At 46.4% G+C, this 20,039-nt stretch overlaps 1 protein-coding gene across 1 annotated transcript in view; it reads right to left on the bottom strand.

Annotated features, from left to right (window-relative positions):
* RTN4IP1 (reticulon 4 interacting protein 1) overlaps positions 1-18,983 on the bottom strand; it is a 183,124-nt gene extending 164,141 nt beyond the window's left edge. Inside the window, exons 1-2 of the mRNA XM_032651157.1 lie at positions 18,870-18,983; positions 6,726-6,847 (exon numbers count right to left, since the gene is read on the bottom strand). The gene's annotated coding sequence lies outside the window, so the exon portion shown is untranslated. The remainder of the gene's footprint in view (positions 1-6,725; positions 6,848-18,869) is intronic.
* Positions 18,984-20,039: the final 1,056 nt, after the last annotated feature.

Genomic DNA, 20,039 nt, shown 5'->3' with positions numbered 1-20,039 from the left:
CGGGGTACGAACCCGCGTCCCCTGCATCGGCAGGCGGACTCTCAACCACTGCGCCACCAGGGAAGCCCTGATTTAAGCATTTTTTAATTGTACGGAGAGATTAAATATACCAACATGAGGGTTAACCAACTGCTCTAGAGTATAAGCTGTATCTCCTCAAGCAAACTGGGCCCAAGGAGGTGCTCAGTGGAAGGGCAAGTTTCAGTGAAGGCAACGAAGCACCGGAGCCTGAGGGAGGAACGGAGGGATGTAGAAAGGGGAGTGGTCTGCAGCGGAACAGGCATTGAGCGAAGGGTTGCGTGAGGGAGGAGCATCCTGAGAAGAAACGCAGAGTCGAGAGTAAGAGGGAAGCTGGAGAGGGATGCTTTCGGGGTTTCCCAGTGGGGACAGGAATAAAATATTGCTTTTGGTTTGCTATTTGGGGTAGGGCATTTATCATTTATCAGGGAGGTGGTGGCACTGCCATCATAACCCTCAGGGAACCACCATGGGGAGCATTCCATTTCCTGAGGACATCTCCTCGAACGATCCATTCTGGGACAGGGGATCACGTTGGCCTGTGGTCTCACTGGACCCCTTGTTAGTTCAGGTCAAGGCTCTATCATCTGATCTCAATAGCCATTCCTCTAGTGAACCCAGATGGCATTTCTGATCTAGGGATCAGCATAAGCTCAATAACAACCCCCCAAGGAGATGGATAGTACCCTTTCCCCAGTACTCAGTCATCCTGATAAACGGTCACTTGTCCCTCTAGGCTTGAGGTAAGTTGCAGGGTCCTTTTGCAAAAGGTTCTTGGTCTGCAGACTGGCTTAGGTCTGGGAACTGGATAAGAAGCTATATATTCCCAATATGATGATGCAAGTTTGGTCTCTGCCCAGCAGAGCTAGAATTTTTCTCCCTACATTTGTAAGGAAGTAACTTAGTACACTGCCCATCCAGTTCATTTTAGGTGATCAATTAGCCATTGATTGCCACAGATCCCTGCATATAAAATTCTATTTCTCCATCCCTGTGGCTTATTAAGGTAATTGCATTTACCTTCTCTCTGATGGAAACCAGAGACCACAGAAACCAATTTCATTGCCACGTGAGCACCGTAATTTCTTTTTTTTTTAACATTTTTTTGATGTGGACCATTTTTAAAGTCTTTGTTGAATTTGTTACAATTTTGCTTCTGTTCTATGTTTTGGTTTTTTGGCCACGAGGCGTCTGGGATCTTAACTCCCCGACCAGGGATCGAACCCACACCCCCTGCATTGGAAGGCAAAGTCTTAACCACTGGACTGTCAGGGAAGTCCTCTGTTATTTCCGATCTTCAGAGAGCCACCTCAGAACTCTTCAATGATTCTGGTGCCCTTTACCAATGCATTTTTTCCTTCCTCGGTGGGTCCTCCCAGGGCGTTTTTTTTTTTTTTTTTTTTTTTTTTTTTTTTTTTTATGCGTTACGCGGGCCTCTCACTGCTGTGGCCTCTCCCGTTGCGGAGGACAGGCTCCGGACGCGCAGGCTCAGCGGCCATGGCTCACGGGCCCAGCCGCTCCGCGGCATGTGGGATCCTCCCAGACCGGGGCACGAACCCGTGTCCCCTGCATCGGCAGGCGGACTCTCAACCACTGCGCCACCAGGGAAGCCCTCCCAGGGCGTTTTTTAAAAATTAACTAATTTATTTATTTTTGGCTGCATTGGGTCTTTGCTGCTGCACGTGGGCTTTCTCTAGTTGCGGTGAGCAGGGGCCACTCCTCGCTGCAGTGTGTGGGCCTCTCCCACTGTGGTGCATGGGCTCTAGGTGTGCGGGCCCCAGCAGCTGTGGTGCGTGGGCTCAGCAGTTGTGGCTCGCGGGCTCTAGAGCGCAGGGTCAGTAGTGGTGGCGCATGGGCTTAGTTGCTCCGCAGCATGTGGGATCCTCCCGGACCGGGGCACGAACCCGTGTCCCCTGCACCGGCAGGCGGACTCTCAACCACTGCGCCACCAGGGAAGCCCCTGATTCATTTCTGAAAGTGCAAATGCCCAAGCCTCAGCTCCAGAGTTTCTAATTCTGTAAATCTGGGGTAAGATTAAAGAATTTCCATTTCTGTAATTCATTCCCAGTTGATGTTGATGGTCCCAGGTGATGTGGTCACCACTCTGTGTGAACCACTGTTCTACATTATGCCAGAGAATTTACAGAACTTGGACCTAAAGAACCACAGACCATCATAGACTCCAGGCGCTAATATCCAATCCAACATACTATTCACGCCACTCCCTGGCGCTTGAGCCAAACCTGAGTCCTAGGTGATATCCCATGTCAATACATTCAGCCTGATGGAGCCTCACTATCTTCCCCCAACACCCTTACAATCTCCTCCCACATATGATCTTCCCACTCCTCCAGATACCATGCGTCAAGATCTTGTAACTCTCTTGGTGGGTAGACTATTTTGCCCTGGAGCAGGACTTTTCTATTTCTCCTTATGGGCTATATTGAGCTCTAACTCTTCTTACAGAGCTGGAGGCAGAGAAGAGAGAGTGTGGGCCCGAGAATAAGCAGCAGCTCTCGAGGCAACTGCTCCATGTATAGTCACTGAAAACACTGTTTTGCAGAAACAAGGCTCAGGGACATTTAGAGCTCAAAGTTTTCAGCCTTATCCATGTCCCACCAGTGCCTTACACTAGCATTAGAGACCTAGAAAGGCTGAACTTTTCATTGGCACTTTAGCTCTGCAACCCTTGCAATGAGACCCAGGGCTTGGCTGTTCACGGTAAGAACTTCAGGACAAGAGATTTCTTCAAGTTTGCCATGGAGGTTCGATTCTCTACAAGTGTTCTTAAATATATTATATATATGTACATATATATATTCATACTCTTATCTTTTTTGCCTATATGTGCACTTTGGAGCTGTAAGAAAAACCTAGGTGACTCTATAATCTGTAAAATCACTTCCTTCAACAGAGCGGCTAAGCGCCACAGCCTCTCGATCTCCCCATGTCTCGCACTCCACTCACTCCTCATGCCATGCCATGGCCGCTGATCATCTGAATGGCTGTGGTACTACTGCATGCGTGGATGGTGAGCGTCCATTTCCATCCTTTAAACCTCCGCATTCTCCCAAGGTTATCGTTCAGCTCCTCGAACATGACCAGCCCAATCCCAGAAGCACATTATGAGGATCTATTTCTTGGTGCAACTTCTAATATCAATTACTCTATCAGCCGAGTACCAGAAAGAAACAGGAGGTGTTCAAATGAGGAGAATTTCAAGAGGGAACTATTTACAGTGGTGTAGACAGAATATAGGGAAATCACAAGAGAGAAAGCAATAACCAGGAGCTGGTAGCAGCTGAGCAGAACTGCCCTAGACTTGAGGAGGAGGGTCATGCAGAGACGCCCCATTAAGAGAAGCAGCGACCCTCAGTTAAGGGAATCAGGCAGCTCCTGGCAACCTCACAGACAGGGAGCTAAGGGAGTGAACACCTTGACCTCACTCTCTCCCCAGTTTCCAACCTCTCCCCAGGGATCCCCAGTGGCCAAACCCAAGTGGAAGTCAGAGGTAAGGGAGCCAGTGGATATAGTCAACTAAATCAGCCTCCTGGGCTGTGAAAGCGGATCTGGAGAGGAAAATGCAAGATCTCTGGCATGATGGGAAAGGCCATGAGTTTAGTTCTAAACAAATATGTTTGTGTCATCTAAGCATAGATGTAAAGCAGGTAGTCAAAAGCTCTGGAGATTGGAGAAAAGTCTGAGCTGTTGTACAAATTTGAGAGGATAGAGATGAGGCCGTGAAGGTGGGTGAGATGACTTAGGCAGACAGTGTAGAGTGAGAAAAGTAGAGGATCCAGGGTTGAACCTGAGCAGTTCCAATGTTTAAAGGTCAATTGGAAGAGGAAAATCTGCAAAGGGACAGAGAGATAGAGCCATAGAAGTGGGAGAAAAACCAGGAGAGTATATGGCAGCTTAGATACCAAGAAGAATAGTTTTTTCCCAAAGAAGGAAGGTTAAATCGGCTAAAGTCTACTGAGAGGTCAAATACTGTGAAAATTCCGCAGTGTCCATGAGATTTAGGGGTGTGGAGGCCACTGGATACTGTGATAAAAATAGTTTTAACAGAGAAGTAGGGGAGGATGCCAGCTGGACGGGGCTGATGGGTAAACAGGTGCTGAATGAGGGCAAACAATGACTAGGCACAACTCTCCCGAGCAGTTTGGGTGTGAAGGGGAGGAGAGGAAAAGAGTAGAACCAGGAAGGAAATTTGGGGTCTGGGAGCGGGACTTCTTAAGAATAGGAGTGACTAGAGCGCGTTTAGATGCTGATGAAAAGAATCCATTAGAGGGGAACAGATCAAGGCTAGAAAAGGTGAGATGGTTGGTAACACACATTTTCTGAGAAGGTTGGAATCCATGGCCTTGGGAAGGGAACTGACCTTTCAAGGAGGAGGGACATCACTTCCATTTTGTCAGGAGGGAGGTGCAGAGAATGGGCTCAGGAGCTAGTACAGGTGCAGGCTGGGTTATGGGTGCAGGTGGCAGGAAGTGAGATAATTCCCACCTGAGGGCCTCTATTTCTTCTGTGAAGTAGGAACAAAGACACCTGGCACTAGAGAGGGATGAGATGGGGACTAAAGACTTGAAGAGGAAAGTTTGAAATGGTTGTTCAGAGACTGAAAGGTGAGTGGACAAGAGGACAGTGGCATTCCTCAGGGGTGGAGGTGATAATGAAGAAGACTCTGCTAGGCTGGGGGGTTCTTCTCCAGTCGTGCTTTGCTGCCTAGGCAGAGATGTGAAAAGGGCTATGGTTGAGTTCTTCCAGGACTGACTTTTTCCCCAGGTAAAAGTGATAAAAGGACAAAATAGACCAGTAAGTTTTGGGTGTTGGTGAGATAGTGATTGACATAATGGACCATGTATCTAACGTGGCTTCAAAGGGAAACACATAGAGTGGGTTGATGGATAAGGAAAAGTAGAGGGGCCAGGAGGCTAAGGGCCTCAGTAAGGTTGGGGCACAGACTAGGTGAGCAAGCAGACTAGACTAGAATGAGAGGGGATTGTGAACAGAGGGGAGTTTTGACAGATGACAAAGTCCACAGTGTGACAGAGAAGTAGGTGCTGGAGGTGGCAGGGTAGATTAAGGAACTGAGAGGCCAGAGTACAGACTGGGTCATCCGTGGGTACCCTCACGTCTTCCAGGAATATGGCAGAGTTGAGGTGTGAGGGAATAGTGTGAGTCAGGAGGCAAAGTTCTCAGGGAAGCAGAGGGAGTGTTCCAGCGGCCAGTGGCTGTCAACAACACAGCACTTCAGAGAGCAGCCATTTTTACAGGAATGTTTGGACTCTGCTCCAGGGAATGAGAAGCGGGCTATTCCCACCCTTCATCCTGGGGGTGTGGGCTGCGGAAGAATACTTAAGAGAGCTGCAAAAGAAGTGATACCCTCTGGGTAGAGCTGAGTTTCAACTCAGGCCAGGAGACAGAGGTTCTCCAGGGGGCCGATGCAAGCAGTAGACAGCAGAAGTGACCAGGGATGAAGGGGGAGGCTTCAACTTGAGTATGTTTGGGTCACGGATTGTAAAAAAAAAAGGTGCCATTAGGAAGATTCGAAATAAGTATAGAATCTATAATAAGTCCAGAAAGCATTATACTGCTTTTCAAAGACAGACACATATGCCAGCCCCAGTTGTCCTTCACTTTCAACAGTGACCCGCTGTGTGTGTGCTCTGACTCGGGAACAATGCCTAACCAGCAGTATTTTCTCCACGCTCAGGGCTGTCCTTGGGCTTCCTTGTTTCCAGCTGTTTTTTGCTGAGTCTGGCATGAGTTTTACCTTTGTCTCCATGTTGCCTAGTTTACCAAACTCCTTGGTTAGGAGACTCTTTAAAAGAATCCTCCCACCAAGGACTGTTTAGGCCAGTTTTCTCTAGGGTTTCTGTCTGCCTCTCACCACATCTTTCGGCCTTGTCACATCCTTTGCTCTTGTCCTCCAAAGATTTCTCTGTGCTGTTCTACCCCCACTTCACTTCTGCGTGGGTATCCATCCTCTGTCTTTACCCATTTTCAGCACATCTAGGGCAATGAATGGGGTTACGGGGCAGCCAGGGTGCCTCTAAGATCACCAGGTGGATGACAGTGTAACTGATGTCTGTTCTCAATAAAAAAGATGACATGAAAGTAAACTTTCAGGATTTTTTAGTTGCCCCATAGATGGCTAAACAAACGCTGCAGGTATCACTAAGCAAAATAAAAGTCAATGTGTAAACAGTGAAACTGAACTTAACCAATTTTCCCCTTGACTTTCCCAATAAGCTTTTTTCCTTTCCGTTTGACTTGGTTACTAATTCTTAGTATGCAGGCTGTGACCTCCTCTTGACAAACAGATCGCCGGTGTATGCTGTTGTTTTTTTCTCATTCCTAAGGACACTCACGCACCATAGTGGACACGCCAACTCAGTATCTAATCACATGTGAAAGACGCACTTAACAAACTGGTTTCTTTATGCAACAGGATGACTTAGAGTAGTCACATAACAAGTTATTGCCCTTTGGGTACTCTCAGTCAAAACTCTTCACATAATTTTCAATTCAGTGTTCTCTCGTCCATGTTGTCTTGTGATTATTGTTGGGAATTCTGTTGCTGTTGTTGTGAGAGCCCTCAATATTTCCTGGATGATGCTGTGAACAGACTGGCTCTATTATTGGCACTATGATTATTATCATCTATTACCTAAAACGCTCTTAAACTGTCTCAAACACCGTACCTTTGCTGGCTATCAGAGGTCGTCTCGAGGGGCAGGAGAGATGGCTGATCCTAAGGAAAGCCCCACGGTGCTGGCCATCAGACAGAGTTTCCACAGCAACTCCATGGGCTTGTCAGTTTACTCTTTAGGAACATAAACGAAAAATGTAATTTACTCTTGCTACAGGAAATTTACTTCTAAGTAATAGAGATGGGTAACTGCAACACCCTCTTGATATCAGAGGCCCCTCCTAGGAACCTGAGTAGAAACTGAGGCTTAAAGTTACCCCACACATCTCTGTTCTAAAATCTTATTGTTAGCATTTAAGATAAATACCTTTTTCATTATAGGCACCACTTAAGTTAGCTGAATCAGACTAAAAGGAAGGATTTATATTCCTTGCTTCAAGGAGGAGTTTTCTTGCTTTTTCTTCCTCATGCTAGATGTGAACAAATCTACACACGTAGCCCCGTGCCCCAGCAGATTTCTTAAAACCTGAAGGGAATCAATCTTAAGGTGAAGGCTTTGCAGAGAACAGCAGAACAGGGAAGGAGAAAACATGGGTCCTTGTTGACATGGTGGAGTTGCTGAATCAACCAGCCCTGGAGCCCACCCTACCTCTGGAAATTTCAGTTTTGTGAGATAATGAATTTCTTTATATTTAAGTCAGTTTGGTACAGTTTTTTTTTAATTTTTTAAAATTGTTATAATTTGCCATGGAAAGCCTCCCAGGTATCACAGGTACTCACAAGTGCCTGAGCTGTGTAGCAGAGGAGAACCCAGCAGGAATGTGAGTGATTAGGCGTAATTCCTGCCAATCTTTTCTCTATTTCCCCTCCCTCAACCTGATTCCTGATATGAGGTTATTTGTGCTTTGAGTTAGCTTTCCGTTTTTTCTTCCCCACCCCACCCCACCCCATTTTTTTCTACCTCTCAGAAATCAGTTATTCTCCATCTAAATATAATATGACCTTCAAGTTGAATTTAAGCTGGAGTCAAATCAAGGTAAAATGTTTGGAGATCCCATCTCAGGGTGGCCTGAAAGAGGAATGTGAGAAAAGTGTACCCTAGAGTTGCTTTCTGGAGTCAGCCAAATTCTGGGATGAGATCTTTGGAATTCTGTCAGCATCACCACTGCCTCTCAGTATTTGTATCCTACCCCAGAAGTTTTATATCTTGTCAGTGAGTGGGTGGGGCTGGGTTTTGGGTCAAAGATATCTAAATGCCTGAAATTATCCTATTTGAGGTTTGCTGACATTACTATTTTTCATCAAATTTTAAAAAATTCCAATATTTCTTCAAATACATTTTCTTCTTCATCTGCTCTCTCCCCTCCTTCTGGGACTCTAATTACATGTACATTAGATTGCTTGATACTATCCCACAGGTTATTAAGGCCCTATTCTTTTTCTTTTAATCTTTTTTTTCCTCTTTGTTTAGATAATATCCATTGACTTTTCTATAGATTCACTGATAATTTCATGTGTTGTGTTCATTGTGCCTAACCCATGAGTCTTCAATTTCATATATTGTATTTTTCAGTTCTAGGATTTCCATTTGACTCTTTTTTCAAGTTTACATATCTTTTCTGAAATTTCCCATCTTTTCACCTACTATTTGCATATTTCCCACAGATTCCTTAACATATTTATCATAATTATTAAGACTTAGTTAATTCTAACATCTGGGTCCTATGTGGGTCTGTGTTTACTGACTATTGTTTCTCTTCATTATGGAGTACATTTTCCTGCTTCTTTGCACATTGAGTAATGTTTTTATTGTACACTGAGCCTTATGGACAGTAAATTAAAGAGAATTTAGATTCTGCTATCTTTCTTTAAAGAAAGTTGAGATTTGTTGTAAGCAGTTAAATTACTAGCACACCACCTTGGGCCCCTAGAGCTATGGCATTCAAGTGCCATATAGAAATATTCTATACTCTGTGCAGTCCGCTATAATGGACATTAACCACAAGTGGCTATAAGCCTTTAAAATGTAGCTAGTGACTAAGGAACTGCAATTTAAGTTTTATTTAATTTTAATCAAATTTCAAATGTACATGGAGGCTATTGTATTGAATAGTGTAGCTGTGAATGATTGGTTTTAAGATCTGTTAGGGTGGGTCTATTTGGGTTTTGCCTTTATTCCTAGGGCATAGCCTTCAGTCCTGGGAAGTAGTCCTTACTCCTAAGGTGTGCCCTCTGTGGTCTCCGTGGAAAGTCTTGGGTATTTGCCACACCACTCTAACTGGGGAGGAATTGAACTCTAAGCTCCATCTTCCAACACAAGGCAGCCATAATTTCAGCCTTCCAGCTATCGCTCTTCCCTGGGCTCCCTGCACCTCACTTTGCACATGCACCATGCAGGAGTCAGCTGAGGAGCCGAGGGAAGTTTGTGCATAGATTTTGGAGCTCCCCCTCTGAGGCTCCCTCCTTTCTGGGGAAGCCCCAAACCCCAGCTTCTGCCTCCTCAGCTCATAGGGCTGCCACTTTCCACTTGAGCTCTGTCTCCTGCCATCCTGGGAAGAGGAGAGTACTGCCAGAGGAAACGCCTGATCAACATGGACCTCGCCCAGTGGGATCCCCCCCCCACACTTTTTTCAAGGGTCATATCTTCTCCAGTTTTTGTCTTCAGAACCAAACCATTTTGGTTGTCCTCCAGGACCTTAGGACAGGTTTTGTTATTGTCTTGTTTTAGGTCCAGAACTTATCATTGTTTTTGGCAGAAGGATTAGTCAGATACTATTTACTCAGCCGTTATCAAAAGCTGGAACTGATCTGAATGGCCCAAACTAGACACTAAAATACTGAGTTCAGTGGGAAAGCTTGGCTCTCCTTTCCTCCTAACATACTCTCCTGCGTCTCTTTGCACCAGAAGGGGCTCAATATTTGCTAATGAAAATTTGCTGAAAACTGGAAATTCTCTCGAAGGAGCCATACTTTGAAGCATTATCAGTTGTTCATAATTTAGAATGGACAATCGTTTCCTGAAAGAAGATTTTGATATGGGTTAATGAGAAGGAACAAGAGGTTCTTGGGTGTATCTGAATTCTGATTACAAGTGGTAGAAAACCTGACACAATTTTGGTGTAAGCAAAAGGAGAATTTATTGAAAAGCCTAGCTGAACACTCCATGGTAGGGCTGGCTCTAGGCATAGCAGTTTTCAGGCCTCATATAGTATCATCAGAATGCAGGTTTTTCTTTTTTTTAATAAATTTATTTATTTTATTTTATTTATTTTTGGCTGTGTTGGGTCTTCATTGCTGTGCATGGGCTTTGTCTAGTTGCGGCGAGCGGGGGTACTCTCCGTTGCAGTGCGCGGGCTTCTCGTCGCGGTGGCTTCTGTTGTTGTGGAGCACGGGCTCTAGGCATGTGGGCTTCAGTAGTTGTGGCCCATGGGCTCAGTAGTTGTGGCTCACGGGTTCTAGAGTGCACGCTCAGTAGTTGTGGTGCACGGGCTTAGCTGCTCTGCGGCATGTGGGATCTTCCTGGACCAGGGCTCGAACCTGTGTCCCCTGCATTGGCAGGCAGATTCTTAACCACTGCGCCACCAGGGAAGCCCAGAATGGAGGGATTTGGGTTTTGTTTTTTTGTTTCTGTTCCCAGCTTTCAGACCTGCCTGTTGCATTGATAGAATTAATCTCAGCTCCCTGTGACTACTAGAGGATGGCAGCATCTTCAGCCCTGCATCCTCTCAAGTGTCCAGTCCAGAGGAGAAAGTGCAAGGCTATTTTCCAGAAATACCCATGAAAATCTCACTGCCTCTCATAGGTTCTTCCTGGGTCATAGGCCCATCCGGAAGCAATCACATGGCCATGAAACAGGATGAAATGATTGGCCTAAACACGCCTCATATGCTGCACTCCCCAGTCAGAGGGGTGTCAGTTTCATCAGACCCCCATGGACTGAGAGGGGGGAAGGGGCACTTCCTCTGATAAATATCTGGATTCTTATTCACTGGAAGGGCAGACACACGCTGGGGCAGAAACAACGGAAGCCCACTAAGGTTGTTGTTGGAGGAGACTGGAACCAAGGTACCTGGAAGGGGTTAAAAGGCTGCAAAGTAGAGAAGCAGGGGGCCTAAAGGAAAAACCCTGCCTCTTTTTCCACTTAGCCCCTTGGCTTAGGGCCGCTGGAGGCTGGTGCTATGCTGTGTCATTGCTTCATGGTGATTGTGCTTGGGTACCTGCCATGAGTAAAATCCATGAAATTTAGATACCACAGCGGTATCTTTAAAGGGTATCAGGTGGAGAATGGCTTTTAATGTGGAATCCAGGCCTCCAATGAGAGGCTTGTTCCACTTGCTAAATTCGGTTTGGGTTAAATGCCCACTGACCTCTTGTCCCTATAGCATTTCATCACTGTGATGAATGCTCGAGAACAAACCCTCCTCTCCCCCGCCCTTCCTAATGGTACACACTCTCTATACCGTTAGAGTTCTGAATTCTTTTCCCAGATAAATTGCCAGGCCCCCCTCTCCATCTCTTCCATGAGTGAGGAAGCAATCCAAGGAAAAAGGACAACTGCGCCAAATGCAGCCGTGCTTCCGAACGTTCACTTGGCTTGGCCAGTGCCTGACCAGCACCTGCCATGGCTCCAAACCGTCCAGCAGCATTTGGCGGGGGGGGGGGGGGGGGGGGGGGGGGCGGGCTGGGGAAGTGGAGGCTTCCTTTTCTCTCCCCCTCCAGGAAACCAGAGAAAACATAGCCGACCTCAGAGACCAGTGAAAAATACCTCTGGAGTCTCTCAATCCACTCAGTCCCCACTGACTGCTCCTGAGCACGTTCTAACTTGAACCTAATGGTTCTAAGAAAGCCCAGTGAAAGGGGCTTAATTGCTCCCCTAAGCAATTAAGAGAACTCTCCCCAATTTTTCAAAAACGCCTGTGCTTTTTAAGATCTCACTTTTTTTTTTTTACAATAAGCATGCCTCGCTTTTGCCACAAAAAAAATAAGTACGGATATTCAAAGTTTCAGAATTTCCACAACGCTTTGCCCCCTTCAAAGCTCCCTCTGTAACCAGTGGCTGACTTGAAAGTCGCTGCTCGCAGCATTTCAGGCTTTTTCTGTCACTGCAATTACATCTAATCATAAAAAGAGAAATATACTTCTGACGAATTTAAAAATGCAACATGGAAGATGCCTCTAGAAAAAATTCCTGTCAGCTCTTTTCATACCCGGGTGCCCTTGGTGATAAATTCCTAGTCTTTTCAGGAAATCAGTTCCTCCTTGCTTCCTTGATGAAACAACTCAGCTCACTCGCCTCAGCCTCACCTTCCTGATGAGCTTGTCTTCTGAAGCATAGAGATATTCTGGTAGTTTCCCCCTCTTTCCTGCCCCCCCACCACCCACCCAGCTTCTTCACTTGCTCTGCATCCCACCGTGCCGAGGACACCTGCCGCTGACCTCGTTCTCAGCTTTGTTTCCCCGATAAGTTTATTGGCCAGGTGCTGTAATCTTTGGTTTGCTGGGCAATTGCCTCGATGCAGTTCCTGTGACCTACTTGGACTGTGGAGCAGACTTCTTCATTATTCACGATGAGCTAGAGGTGCAGTTACCAGTAGGGTCCACCTCCGAAACTTGTTTAGCCAGTTTCCTTCTTTCACTGAGCCGTTCCAAGACCGGCACATGCAGATTGACAAAAACACCGAGAGTTTCTGTGTTCCCAGAAACAAATCCCACCAGAACAAACCTCCGTCTGTTGCTAAACTATGATTCTCGTTTCCTCTCCCCACACCGTCTTCCCCCTCTGCCTCCACCTCCCTTTCCTACAAAGCTAAGGACCATCAGGTTTAAATGCGGTGTTGAGTTGTTGATGAAAACAGGGTGTCTTTTTCTGAATGTCAAACAACATATGAACATAAAGCAGGCATAAAAATATCAGGAAAATAAGTGTGCACTGCTTCTGTCTGGGATGCAAGTGCACAACTGGCTGAGCTTAAAAAGCTTCCATGCTCACGAGAAGTTCTGGAGCATTAAAATTGACCATGGGGATTAGGGTGTCTTTCAGAGCAGCAGAATCTGTATAACTGAATCCTCCTGGATGGAAGCATTTTCAGCCCAGGCATATTAAGTTGGCTGGCTCTGAGTCGACTTTTGTACACACACGCACAGTACTTAACCACGAGTGCGGTGGGCCCCAAATTGAAACCTTATTTTGTTAGCACCACGTGTTCCAGCCTTGACAGTGTTTATCAAAGGGGAAGCTGCTGGATTTATTGAAAGAAATGAACTTAACCAGGGTCTGGCAGACCCAACCCCAATAGGGAGTTGTTATTTTTACCCCGCCTGGTGAGCAGTACTGTGGCTGTCAGCGCAACGCTGTTAACTGGCTTCGGGCACTGTTTGCTACTGGACCTCTCCAGGGCCTGCCTCCCAGCTGCCTGGGCCGCATGGGACGTCATCAGCGCCACAGCCGTTTGTTCTTCAAGCCCCTGTTTGTGTTCCTTTCTCTTCTGTGAGGTCCTTGCTCCTTGAGCCAAAGGTCGTTTCTTCCTCCTCTGATCTCTCCAGCATCACCTGGGGCTGTGGTGGAAATGCAGAGTCCCAGGCTCCACCGCAGACCCCCTGCATCTGCATCTTGGCGAGAATCCCAGGAGACTCCGGAGCACACTGACTCCAGAGCACACTGGAGTTTGAGAAACACTGCTCTACCCGCACTGACCTTCTCTACCAGTGGCTCTCAGTGGGAGTTGTTACCCCCTACAGGTGCTTTGGAAATGTATAGGGGGATTTGGGAGTTGTCACAATGGTGGGTGCTGGGCGGGAGAATGCTGGACGGGAGAATGCTGGGCAGCCTGCAGTGTAGAGCACAGCTCCACATAAGGAAGACTTGGTTCATACATCACATAACTTTCTAAAGTGCCGCCAGGCAGGCAGGTTGGTGAAAAACCTATTTTTAATTATCTGAACCCGGTACTGAATTCCTTTTCCCACACAGACACAAAGTATTGTTTGCACAGTTTTAATATACACTCAATTTTCTAGGAATTCAACTTCTGAGAATTCAGGGAAGACTGTGCTTTGTTTTGTTCAGAATTTTACCTTCGTTCTTCTTTTTTTTTTTTTGGCGGTACGTGGGCCTCTCACTGCTGTGGCCTCTCCCGTTGCGGAGCACAGGCTCCGGACGCGCAGGCTCAGCGGCCATGGCTCACGGGCCCAGCCGCTCCGCGGCACGTGGGATCTTCCCGGACCGGGGCACGAACCCGTGTCCCCCGCATCGGCAGGCGGACTCTCAACCACTGCGCCACCAGGGAAGCCCCGTTCTTCATTTTGGAAACACATTACTGACAGGAATGCTGCTTTCAGTATGTCAGTCTCCAGGACAATATATCTGTATCAGTGTGCTTTGGTAGCTGTCCCAGTAACAGTGATTTTATATCTGACTACTTCATTGGTTTTTGGTATAAATATGCCTGAGCATTTATATATTGAAATATGTTGTTTTATTACAAATTGATTTTATTCCTTCATATCAGAATTAAGGAATTCATTATACAGATTGAGTTAGTTATATTATTCATGGATTCTAGTTATTTAATTCATGGATTCTATTTTAAGAAAATGAAGTCATTTTAAGGTATTAGAGAATGTTGGGGTCTGATGGGGTTGGTGCTACGTTCTTCAGTTGGCCCTTATTACATACTATCTAATCAGCTTAGTTATATTTTTGAGACCATGCATAGTCTCACCTACGAGATTCTAAACATTCTTGGGGCAGGACTGTGTTTTATAAACTTGGTATTCTACTTACCACTTAGTTCAGCATAATGCACCCATTGAGCATTAAGTAATTGATCACATGACTACTTCAAGGACAGGCCCCCATCCTGCATTCCATCCCTCAAATGCTACTGAGTTCCTACCGTGTGCGGAGAACTGACAGCCCGGCTACAACAGTCATTAAGAGAAGGTTCGGCACCTGGGCTGAGCATAAAGCTTAATACAAAGATTTCTGAAAGAAGTGGAGGTTGGAAGTGGTCCACTAGGGAAACAAAATGCTATGGGGTTACGGAGGGGAAAACAATCCCAACACGTGCATGTGCACATACACAAGTCTGGAGTGGCAAATTGCACGTATAAGTTCCTTTATGTACGTTTTTATTTAATGGGATGGCCACCATCTTCTTTGCCCCGTTGAATTAGAAGCTTTTTGAGAGCCGGTCTCAAGTTCTCTAATTCCTTCGTATTACTGCCAAGCTTCAGTGCTGTGTCCGACAAAATCCCTTCTATTTCTTGGGACAAGGACCAGAGACGTACAGTCTTTTCAATCTCATGTGATAAGGTGACATTTTTTGTGTAGGCTAGATTGGCCTGGTGGTCAGGGTCTGGATTTTAAGCTGTTGATAATTTGGATAGGTCATTTCACCACCCCGGTGGTCATTTTCCTCATCAGAAAAGATGGACCGGATTGATGGTTCCCAAACTTGACTCTTCCTGAGAAGATTTTTAAAGATACAGAATTCACTGGGCTCTACTCCCAACATGTTGAAAAGACTTTGGAGGCGGAGTCCAAGTAGCTGTAGATTTTAAAGGCTATCAGGGAATTCCAATAGGTGGCCTGGTTTTCTTTCTTTCTTTTTTTTTTTTTTTTGGCCACACTGCGTGACATGTGGGATCTTAGTTCCCTGACCAGGGATCAAACCCATGCACCCTGCAGTGGAAGCACAGAGCCTTAACCACTGGACCACCAGGGAAGTCCCTGGCCAGTTTTTCTTTTCAAACTTTGATATGAATACAAATCACCTGAAAGATCTTAAGATGCAGATTTGATGCATCAACTCCGTAGTGTAGCCTGGGAGACTGCATCCCAACAAGCTCTCAGGTGACATGAAGGCTGCTGATCAATGAATCCTACTCTACTAGCCAAGAAAAAAAGACTTAAGTCTTTTTCAGCTGAATACTCTCCATCTACATCAATTACTAGTGAGTAATGTTATATAAGATACCATTAAAAATCATCCACATTTAGTGTAAGATGACCTAGCCAAGTTAAATTGTCGTGGTAGAGTATAGAATTATTTCCCTCATTTATAAATTTTAAGTGATACTTTCAAATAATCTATGGAGGATTTTTTTCCCTCTTAAGTTAGCATCCCATAGTACAACATTGAAAGAGTTTTCAAAAATTCTTAAGACTAGAAAAAAATTTTCAACCAAGCAGCAGACTTCAAACTGACCTTTTTGTGGCACAGGGAGCTCAATGCCAGTGTGATCTGAACATCATAGAAGGTACTATCTCTTCCCGAATCCTCCCATGGGCTGACATATGCCTGAAATTCCTTTAGCAGAGGACAGAGACTCTCGCTCACTCCGTAATTAGTGATGAGGCTTAAAATACAAATATCTCTCAGGAGGGTAAAGCACTGACTTTACATCTTAGCAGAATAAAGAAATGATGGGGGAGATTTTCACAGAAAGACGTTTTCATAGGAAAGCGTTGGATTGGGGGATGCGGGCTGGAACAGAGAGTGAAAAAGATGTTTCAGAAAGGGAAGCCAGGAGCTGAAGTACACTTAACCTTCTTCATAACCTTGTCCAAAGGAGGCTGACCTAATGGTTTTCAGAGAACTGCAACTAGCCAGGAGAGCCGCCACGCTCTCTGGGGAGGCAGCAGGGGGAAGGGAGGAGAGTGGGTCTCCTCCTGAGAAACAGACACATCCCCAATTCCTTTGCTCATTTCTTAGGTTCGTATGAGAGGCCCTTAGGCCTCTTTTTCCTACAGTCCTGCAAATGAGCAAAGGAGTGGGTCCCAGGGAGGAGAAGGGTCAGGGTGAGGGACACTTGTGGGGCCTGAGCTGACCAAGGAGGCTGAGGGAGGGAGAGGGTCAGCAGGAGAACTGAGGTGGACACCAGAAGAGGGAGGTGGGTGTGACCCGCAAGACAAGGGGCCCCATAAAGCTAGGTTTGCTTCCAGCACTACACAGCTGCTCAAGGTCTTGGCAATGCAACCTCTTCCCAGTCTCCTGTAACTCACCTGGAGGTCACGACTGCCAGTTTGCGACACGTAAACAAGGCCGAGGAAGTTGATTTTTCTTCCAGCAATTAAGACACTCAGTCTCCGCCACAAACTCGTGATACCCAAGGGCACCCACTCTCAAGGGAGGCAGCGAGGCAGCTGGAAGATCTATGAGTCTGGCTGCTGCCCAGGCTAGATTCACCTCTGGGCATAGCGGCTGAGTATCTAAGATCTGGAACAATCTCTAAGAGCGGGGACAGACCGGGCACCTGACAGGACGTTAAAGCCGGGAAGAGCTTTTGCTCCAGCAAACCTCCCTCTCGAGGTGTATTCTTTTACCTCTTAATCACTTTTTTTTCCTGAAAAGGAAAGGAGCTGAAGAGAGGCATACAGATCACCTGGGCTGTTGAGGCCAAGAGGAAAAATATTCCAGGTTCATATAACATCTCTCCGTCTATAAACCACACGATTCACTGAGTATCAACTGACGTGCAGACCCACAAGTGAATGCTCAACTCAACTAACGTGAGGGGAAAGAAACTGTGCAGTGAAGCCTGCAGGAGCACGGCAGTCCAGGCCTGCCAAAAAGATGAGAGGAAGGTCTCTGGTCCCTGTTGACTCAGGGCAAATGGACAGGGTCTCTTTCCAGGGCCCCCAGGACACAGGCTGCCCACCACGACTTCAGAATGAAGTCCATTTGTGCTGAAGGAGAAGAGAGGAGTGTTACCTTCACTTACGTTAGAAGTCACCTTAGAACCCTCCTACACTGTTGGTGCAAATGTAAATTGGTACAACCATTATGGAGAACAGTATGGAGGCTCCTTAAAAAACTAAAAATAGGGCTTCCCTGGTGGAACAGTTGTTGAGAGTCCGCCTGCTGATGCAGGGGACACGGGTTCGTGCCCCGGTCTGGGAGGATCCCACATGCCGCGGAGCAGCTGGGCCCGTGAGCCATGGCCGCTGAGCCTGCGCGTCCAGAGCCTGTGCTCCACAACGGGAGAGGCCACAACAGTGAGAGGCCCGCGAACCGCAAAAAAAAGCAAAAACAAAAAACTAAAAATAAAACTACCATATGATCCAGCAATCCCACTCCTGGGCATATATCCGGAGAAAACCATAATTCGAAAAAATACACACCCCACAATGTTCATTGCAGTACTATTTACAATAGCCAAGACACGGAAGCAACCTTAAATGTCCACTGACAGAGGAATGGATAAAGAAGATGTGGTACAGATATACAATGGAATATTACTCAGCCATAAAAAGAATGAAATAATGCCATTTGCAGCAACATGGATGGACATAGAGATTATCAAACTAAGTGAAGTAAATAAGACAGAGAAAGACAAATATCATATATCACTCATATGGGGAATCTAAGTTAAAAAATGATATAAATGAACTCACTTATACAACAGAAACAGACTCACAGATTTCAAAAACAAACTTATGGTTACCAAAGGCAAACGTCGGGGGGAGGAATAAATTAGGAGCTTGGGATTAACATACACTCACTACTATATATAAAATAGATAACCAACAAGGACCTACTGTATAGCACAGGGAACTCTACTCAATATTCTATAATAACCTATATGGGAAAAGAATCTGAAAAAGAATGAATACATGTATAACTGAATTACTATGTTGTACACCTGAAACACAACATTGTAACTCAACTATACTCCAGTAAAATTTAAAAAAGAAGGAGTCACCTTACCCAATGAGAGCAAGGTAGCCTAAGGATTTTGGCACTTGGAGGGATTTTAGATCATTTAATTCACACTCATTTTATAGGTAGGGAAACAGAGGCCCAGCAAGGGAAAGAAGTTTGTACAAGTTCGCTGGTAAATTCTTGGCAATGTTGAGTCTAGAATCCAGCTGACTCCCAGAGCCACTCTCCTCCTTTCCCCTCTGCTGCCTCCCAGAGAGCCCAGTGGCCCTCCTGGCTTACTGCAGTTTTCTGAAACCTCTGGAGTTTTCAGAGCTTGCATTCCCATACCCTTATTTCCTCAGCTCTCTAGGTGGTGCTGGATGAGGCTGCCCTCCAAGCTGCCCCAGCTCCAAGCTTAAAGACCAGTGTGAAAGGGGTCCTTGGCAAAGGCCCATGATGGGCTTGAAGAGACAAAACTTAGGTTCATGAACTTATACCACCCCTTTCAGAACTCCATTTTCAAGTTTAGGGGGAGAAATGAAAGCTCTTACCAGACCCAACAGTTGGGCTGCATCGCACAGGCCTGTAAGCCTCGTAGTTGCCCAGCCCGAGACAGCAACAGAGACGCCAGCAAAAGGTCCGAGAGCAACACCCCACCGTAGATAGCAGGCAGCACATGGCGGCAGCCTCCGCTACTTAGCAGGAGAAGGAGGCTACCACTTACAGGCAGAACTGATGTCAGGTTGGCTCATCAGTTACCAGGGAAACCAGCGGCTAGGGCAGGGGGCAAGCACGCAGGCAGTTACTTATTAAGCCTTATAATTAAGAGAATTGGATAGTCATGTGAGTGAAGCAGGGCGTGATCCAGCAGGGGGACGTACAGGGAGCAAGAGAAAAGCCATCTTGAATGACCCGATCATACACGAACTCACGCAGCACACGCTAAGTCCAGTGTGGGCGTGAGCAGGTGCAAACGGGACTCTCAGGCCATGGTTGGTTCTGCATCTGGAAGTTAGGATCCCATAACCATAGAAAATATCAGTAGCCTGCTACGGTCGGACCCAAGTGGGGCCTGCACATCTCTACCCCAACAAGCTTGCTGCCAAATGGGGTTGTTGCAATAAATGCGAGTCTCCACTCACACCAAATCCCATCAAATGCAGGGAACTTTGTCAGCTAGCAGACAAAATTAATCTAACAAGTCTCATTTGTGGTTCAGAAGATATTTCTCTCTTTTCTTCCTGCACCCCTCTCACTCCCACAAAAAAATCAGCAGAAACACCCAGGCAAGAAGGCTTGCTGTTCTCAGCCTTGTCCTTCAAGGTGTAACTCTCTGGCCCTCCTCAGGCACCCTCTCCACACAGGGCAATGAGTCACAGGGCCCAGGGAGCGTGTCTACCCAGAGCTAATACGTCACCTTCTAGACCACACTTTGGTACCTGGGATCCCAGAGTTCCCTGCCCAAGGGTCCTGAAATCATCTCCAAAGCCTGCATAGTTCTCTCCTCGGGCTCTGAGTTCTGAGGATGGACTGGCCCATGGCTGTGCCTCGCCCCTAGGCCTGAGGAAAGACCGGGAGACAGCTCTTCACAGAGACATGGGGTGTGGGATAGAGCAGAGAAGGGACAGCCAGGGAGGAGCAGGTGGGACTCTGAGGGGTCTGAGGATTCTACATTCAGACTCTGCATTCCAGGTCTCTCTGAAGACAAAAGGATAGAACAT

Source organism: Phocoena sinus, chromosome 12, assembly GCF_008692025.1.
Source record: "Phocoena sinus isolate mPhoSin1 chromosome 12, mPhoSin1.pri, whole genome shotgun sequence".
Lineage (NCBI taxonomy): Eukaryota > Metazoa > Chordata > Mammalia > Artiodactyla > Phocoenidae > Phocoena > Phocoena sinus.
The sequence above is the reverse complement of the archived record's forward strand: the minus strand, read 5'-3'. Positions and strand labels throughout refer to the sequence as shown.